This window comes from Cynocephalus volans, chromosome X, assembly GCF_027409185.1.
Source record: "Cynocephalus volans isolate mCynVol1 chromosome X, mCynVol1.pri, whole genome shotgun sequence".
In the NCBI taxonomy this organism is placed as follows: Eukaryota; Metazoa; Chordata; class Mammalia; order Dermoptera; family Cynocephalidae; genus Cynocephalus; species Cynocephalus volans.
In genome coordinates, this window is record NC_084478.1 from 104,713,201 (window position 1) to 104,719,866 (window position 6,666).

Here is a 6,666-nt window from a genome sequence, read left to right on the forward strand (position 1 = left end):
AAGGCTCATCTTAACACATCTTTCACATAAGAACTCATCTGAAGCTTGGTCTTCTCTGTTTCTCACACCAAAAACTCTACTTCTCTAATATTATGTGTCTTTACCCTTGTTAAAGAGCTGTTCCTTCTAAAAGATGGAGTTGTTGGGGGAATATCTGACCTTCCCAAGCAGTTAGAATGTGCCACTAACAATATTTAGGACTAAAAGTGAAGAGTAATTAGATACCTCTTGTTCGAGTTATTCTTCTTAATTCAGGGACACAAATTCTATCTAACACTTCATTGACCTGGCACAGATAAAGTAGCAGGAACTGAGGTTTGTTAGTTCTACGTCCACTTCCACCCCCTAGCTGTTTATTTTATAATAAGTAATTTATTTTCTCTATATAGGAATATACACATTATGGTACATATTTGGAAAAAATATCAATTTGTTAATTGGTCTGGCTTTTGAAGAACTAGTTCTGCAGCTATTCACTGCCAAGCAGTTATTCATTCGTTCACTACTTCTATCAACACACATTTACTGAGCACTGACAACCCGCTATGTGTATGGCTTCCAAATTGGCTTCTAGGGCTGGCCAGTTAGCTCAGTTGGTTAGAGTGTGGTGTTATAACACCAAGGTCAGAGGTTCAGATCCCCCCATACCAGCCATTCACCAAAAAAAGCCCACAAAATAACAACAACAAAAAAAAACCAAACCAAAATTGGCTTCTACCTTCAAAAACAATCTAGTGTTCAAAATAAACACATTCCATAAACAACTTATAAATAATAAAGACTACAATTAATATTATAAGAGATTTAGAAAAGATATGAAATACATGTTAGAAATAAAAGCTACTATGTTCTGGTGGAGAAGGAATTTCTATGTGAAACAGGTAGAATTTAAAGAGAGACTTGAAATATATGTAGGATTTTTCAACAGTTGAATTTCACAAATACAGTCTAATCCAGTAATTGTCAACATGTGGTTTGAAGACAAGCAACATCAGCATCACCTGAGAACTTGTTAGAAATGCAGATGATCAGGCCTCATCCCCAAATTTAATGAATCATAAACTCTAGGTATGGGAACCGGCAATCTGTGATTTATCAACCCTCCACATGATTCCGTTGCATGCTAGAGTTTGAAGACCACTGGTCTAATCAATCAGTAAGCCTATATTTATTGATTGACTTATGTGCAAGGCACTAAATAGCCACTTGGGTAATAGAAATAATTATAAGACACAGTTCTTTTTATTCAAAACATTCCAGTAAATTACAGGAGCAATATTACCAGGCACATTATAAAATAAACCGAACAATACAAAGTCACTAGTAGGGCCCAAGAGACTTATCATTAGGTCCAACATGGCAGAGTGATAGGCAGAGATTACAGAGACCTCTCATCTGAGGAGAGAGTTTCAGGGTATACAAAGGGGTATTTTACTAATTTACATTTTTTTCCCCTTTGTCAACATGGACATTATTTTTCCTTTGGTCCAGATGGCAATCAGTTTTGAGAAATCAGAAGATACTGGATCAGGGAGCCAGAAACAAGGAAAAATAGAGCTAAGGAATTAGATTAAAGGCCAGTTAAAAAGCCAGGATTCCGGGAACAATAAAACAAACAAATAAATACAAATGGCCACTTTATGTATCCTGTTTGAGTTCGTTGAGCTTCTTGGATGTGTGCATTTGTAGTTCTCATCAAATTGGGAAAATGTTTGGCTGTTATTTCTTCAAATATTTTTCCTCCCCCTTCAGTCTTTTAGGATCGCAATTACAAGTATGTGAGGCTGCTTGATACGGTCGCTACTTGATATGGTCACTGAGGCTCCTTTCACTTTTTTTAGTCTTTTTTCAATTCTATGCTTCAGTTTGCATAGCTTTTATCACTATGATCTTTTCTTCTGCAATGTCTAATACTGTTAATCCCATCCAGTGAAATCTTCATTTTAGATATTGTATTTTTCATTGATGTAAGTTCCATTTAGCCTTTCTGACATCTTCCATTTCTCTTATTATGTTCATTTTTTTTTTTACCTCCTTAAGTCTATGAAACATATATATCATAGCTGTTTTAATGTCCTTGTTTGCAAATTCCATTATCTCTCATTTCAGGGTCTGTTTTCCTTCTGCTTACGGATCACATTTTTCTGCTACATCATATGTCTAGTAATTATTTCACTGGATGGAGGACATAGTGAATTGTATGTTGTAGACTGCTAGATTTTATAATATTCCTTTAAAGAGCAAAAGGCTTTCTTCTGGCAGGCAGTTAAATAAAGTAAAGATCATCTTAATGCTTTTGAGGTTTGTATTTAAGCTTTTTATTAGCCCCAGTACTAAGGTATGATCTTCTGAGATGTCTATTGAATGCCCTGGATATTCAACAATGTCTCTTCTTTCTAGCCAGTAGGAACCAAAATGATTCCCAGCTTCATATGAACTCTTGAAATTGCTTGGCTTAAATCTTCCTGGTAATTGTTCTTTTTTTAACAGTTGTTCTCTGTCCAACCTGATGGAGTTTCACCTACATGTCCACAGACTGGTTTCAGCCAAAGACTTAAGGAGACTCAAGTGTAGATTTTTGGAGCCATTTCTCTATGCAGCTCCCTGCTCTCCACTACTCTGCCTCACAAATTCTAGTTGCACTGGTCTCCCTGAATTCCGATCTCTATCTCCTCAACTCAGTGAAATTCCCTCTCCCTGTGCCACTGTTGGGTCAGGAAAGTGTCTCCACCGGACAGAAAATTATGTTAAATGAAATAAGCCAGGTATAGAAAGAGAAATACCTTATGTCCTCACTTACATGCTGGAGCTAAAATAGATAGATAAATAATAAGTTCAACTTTTAGAAGGAGAGGGTAGAACTGTGGTTACTAGAGGTGGGAAAGGGGGAGTATAGAGAAGTTGATTAATGGACACAGCATTACAGCTAGATAGGAAAAATAAGTTGTATTGGTGTATAGTAGAGCTACGCACCTGTAATTAATAATAATTTTCTGCATTTTCTCAAATGGCTAGGCTAGAGAGGAGATCAAACGTCCACATCATGAAGAAATGATTGTTTTGCAATAAAGATTATGCTAATTAGCCTGATTTGATCATCACACATTGTATACATGTATTAAAATATAACCGTACCCCATAAATAAGTATAATCAACACATTGCAATAAATGGGCTGGCTGGTTAGCTCAGTCGGTTAGAGTGCGGTATTATAAAACCAAGGTGAAGGGTTCGGATCCCCGTACCAGCCAGCTGCCAAAAAAATAAAATAAAATATAAATAATAAAAAAAGAAAGTATCTCCACCAGAAAGTCAATGTGGCTGTAAGGCTCCCTTCATTTATTTCTCTTCTTTGGGGGATCAAAATCCGGTATGGCCAGCCTGATATCTGGAAAGAGTTGTTTCATATCTTTTGTACATCTTTCTAGTTGTTTCTGGCAGGAAGGTAAGTCCGATGGGAGATATTCTTCATGGGTGGAAGCAGAAGTCCCCAAAACGCCCACTGTAATAACATCTAAGAGAAATATAGCCACAGAAATAGGGGCCGTAAGAGTGGGGAACTGAGAGACTGGTGCTTATTCACATTTGGTAAATGCCTTTTGGAGAAGGTAGTTGCTTCCTACTGAAGATGTCCTGACCCCTAGTGACTGGGCATTCTATATGTGATGACATTAACAAATAATTGTTATAGACATTAAATGCTTCTGAAAGAATGCCTAATTTATTCTCCTTATCAACAAGTCAGATAAAGTGCAACATTCACATCATCTAGTAGCTTTTTCTGTTCTTTATAAGAGACCTTTTCATTACAAAATTAATGTATGCTTATTATTAAAAAATTCAAACAATACTGAAATATATTAAACAGTAAAAATAGATTCTCTTCATTCTATCTCACTCACTGTTAGCAGTTCGATGTATATATCTACATCTCTACCTATCTCTATCTCTATCTCTGTATTTATCTATCTATCACAAAAGTAGATTTCTCTACCGCTGTCCAGTCCCACTGAAGAACCAATAACAGGACTTTCCCTACTATACCACCATCACCCTTTGTTTTGGGGGACTTACTTGAGCTATCACCAAGGACTATTTCACAAAGAGTAGTTTTGATGGGACCCAGAAAAGCTCAGGCCTACTTCTGCTGAATGAGGGGCAGTGAGAGCCACAGGAAGATCTTAAAGCAAAATTTTGTCTCACAGATAAAAGATGGCATGACTCCTCGGCATAGTCATGTACTCTCCCGACTAGCGATGAATGTTTGCTGGTATCAATTCAGCATCTGTTTGGCTCCTTGACAGTGGTCACCAAGAGTACTTGGTGTCCTCAGTGCCGATTCCCTGCTATCATCCATACTCCCTTAGGTCTGCTCTTTCTGTCTCTAGCTTATGGCCACCTCCAAGGACTTGTCTTTTACCCCCCACCAACACACACATTCACCCACTCACACACACACACACACACACACACACACACACACACACACAAACACCCTCTTACCCACGTGATTCTAATCTAATTTCTTCTCCGGAATGACTGATGTTGGAGCAGGTAGACAGTGTCCTTTCTCCTGTTTTCTTAGCAAGCTTTGTATTGTCGGGAACACTATGTTCTGCTTTCCAGAGGGCCTTCCCTTTTGTTTCTCCACAGACTTGTCTGAAATTAAAAACAAAATGAGACAATACAACGGAGAGTGTATATTAACTCTTTCCCTTTTAATTCTGCTATAACTTTGCCAACTTACCTCCAACCCGTGCAGATTGCTCTGACTGACTAGGGAAAGGATCAGGAAGTTCAGGAAGTAAAAGAAAGGAAGAAAAAGCCCAAAGATGAAGTTTAAGGTCATATTCTGCATACTTACAAGCTGCTACATATAGAAATGCTTCATAATATTACCATATTATTATGCTGTATAAATTACCATAATATAGTTAAGCAGTCTCGTATTGATGCACACAATTAAAGAAAAATACCTTGTATCTGTTCAAACTTATTTGCTTATTTCTGTAGGAAAAATTCCTGAAAGTAGAAATACTGGATCAAATTGTATGTAATAATAAAATTGAAAAGAAAATATTAAATTGCCTTCCAAAAAGATTGCATCAATCTATACTTTCATTAACAGTATATGAGATTGTCAACACTGGATATTAACATTTGTGTCAATATGTGCAACTCTAGTCAGGTAAAATATATAATTTTTTAAAATTCTATTTTTATGGTTAACAGATATTTCCACATATTTTCATATGTGTAGGAGTTACCTGTACTTTTTCTTCCATGAATTGTCTGTTCATAGCCTTTGTGCATATTTGATTTGGTTGTTATTCTTTCACTTATTGATTTGTAACAGTTCTATAGGTGTATCAGTATTAACCTTTTAGACATTACACATTGCCTATATATTGCAAATATTTTTTCTAGTTTGACATTTGTATTTTAGCGTTATTTACAGAGTCTTTGCTATGCAAAGACTAATTCCTTCAACAAATATTTTTTGAGAAGCTAGTATGTGCCAGCCACTAGTCTGTCATAGGGACATCATGGTGAACAAGACAGAGACAAGGTCCCTGCACTTAGGGAGCTTATATTATAATGAGAAGGTAGGGGAATAAACAAGTAAACAAGATATATACAAACTGTAGTTGTGTGATAAGAAAAGAAACAGGGTGGTAAAGAGTAAATGGGAGAAATTGGTCTGTTAAGGTCTATTGAGGAGATGACATTTGAAGTAAGACCTGACAGAGGAAAACAAGACAGGAAGTAAAAGCACACAGGCAGTGAAGGGGCTGTGGGGTTAGGGGAAAGTTGCACTGGGGGGACAGTAATCCAAAGGACCAAACTCAGAAAAGAGTTGGATGTATTCAAGGAGAAAATGAAAAGCATGGTTGGTAGAGTCTAGTAAGGAACAGACAAAAAGATATGAATGAGGCTGAAGAGGAGGGGAGGTATCAGATGATGCAAGGTCTGATGCTAAGAGCAACAGAGAGCCACTGAAGAGTTTTAGGTATGGAGTGATATGACTTGATTTATGTTCTTAAATCTCACTTTTTCACCTACACAGAGAATGAATTAGAAAGGAGAAAAAGTACAAACAGAAAGCAGACTTAGGCCACTATTGCAGGAGTCTAGGCCAGAGATTATAGTGGTTTGGATTATGGTGGTAGCTGTGCAGAGGAAATAAAGTGGGAAGGGCAAGTTTTTGGCAATCCAATCTGATATTCTATCCTTTCTCGGCACACATGATGTACCTTCAACTTCATCTATTCTTCTCTCATCCCTTTTATTTACTCATTTATTTATTTATTGGCAGCTGGCCGGTACGGGGATTGAACCCTTAACCTTGGTGTTATCAGTACCATGCTCTCACCAACTGAGCTAACCAGCCAGCATTCTCTCATCCTTTTTAATGTCAAGGAATGAGGTGCCCCATCTCTTTTCTAAGACCAACCTCTCAGGACACAGCAAAATCACCTACTCAAGATGCCTTACTTGAACCTTTCACCTGTACTAAAAATCACTTTCCTGTGCCACCAGAGTAATGTATGTGAACCCCTACCAAAGCATTTAACACATTGTATTTTATATATGTTCACTCATCTTTCTTTTTATTGGACTATAAGCTCCATGAGGTAGGTGACTATGTCTCATTCATCTATAAAAC

At 37.2% G+C, this 6,666-nt stretch overlaps 1 non-coding gene across 1 annotated transcript; it reads right to left on the minus strand.

The window, feature by feature from the left end:
* Nucleotides 1-6,316: 6,316 nt before the first annotated feature.
* On the minus strand, nucleotides 6,317-6,390 carry TRNAI-GAU (transfer RNA isoleucine (anticodon GAU)). Its single transcript has one exon. It is a non-coding gene; the product is annotated as a tRNA-Ile (tRNA).
* Nucleotides 6,391-6,666: the final 276 nt, after the last annotated feature.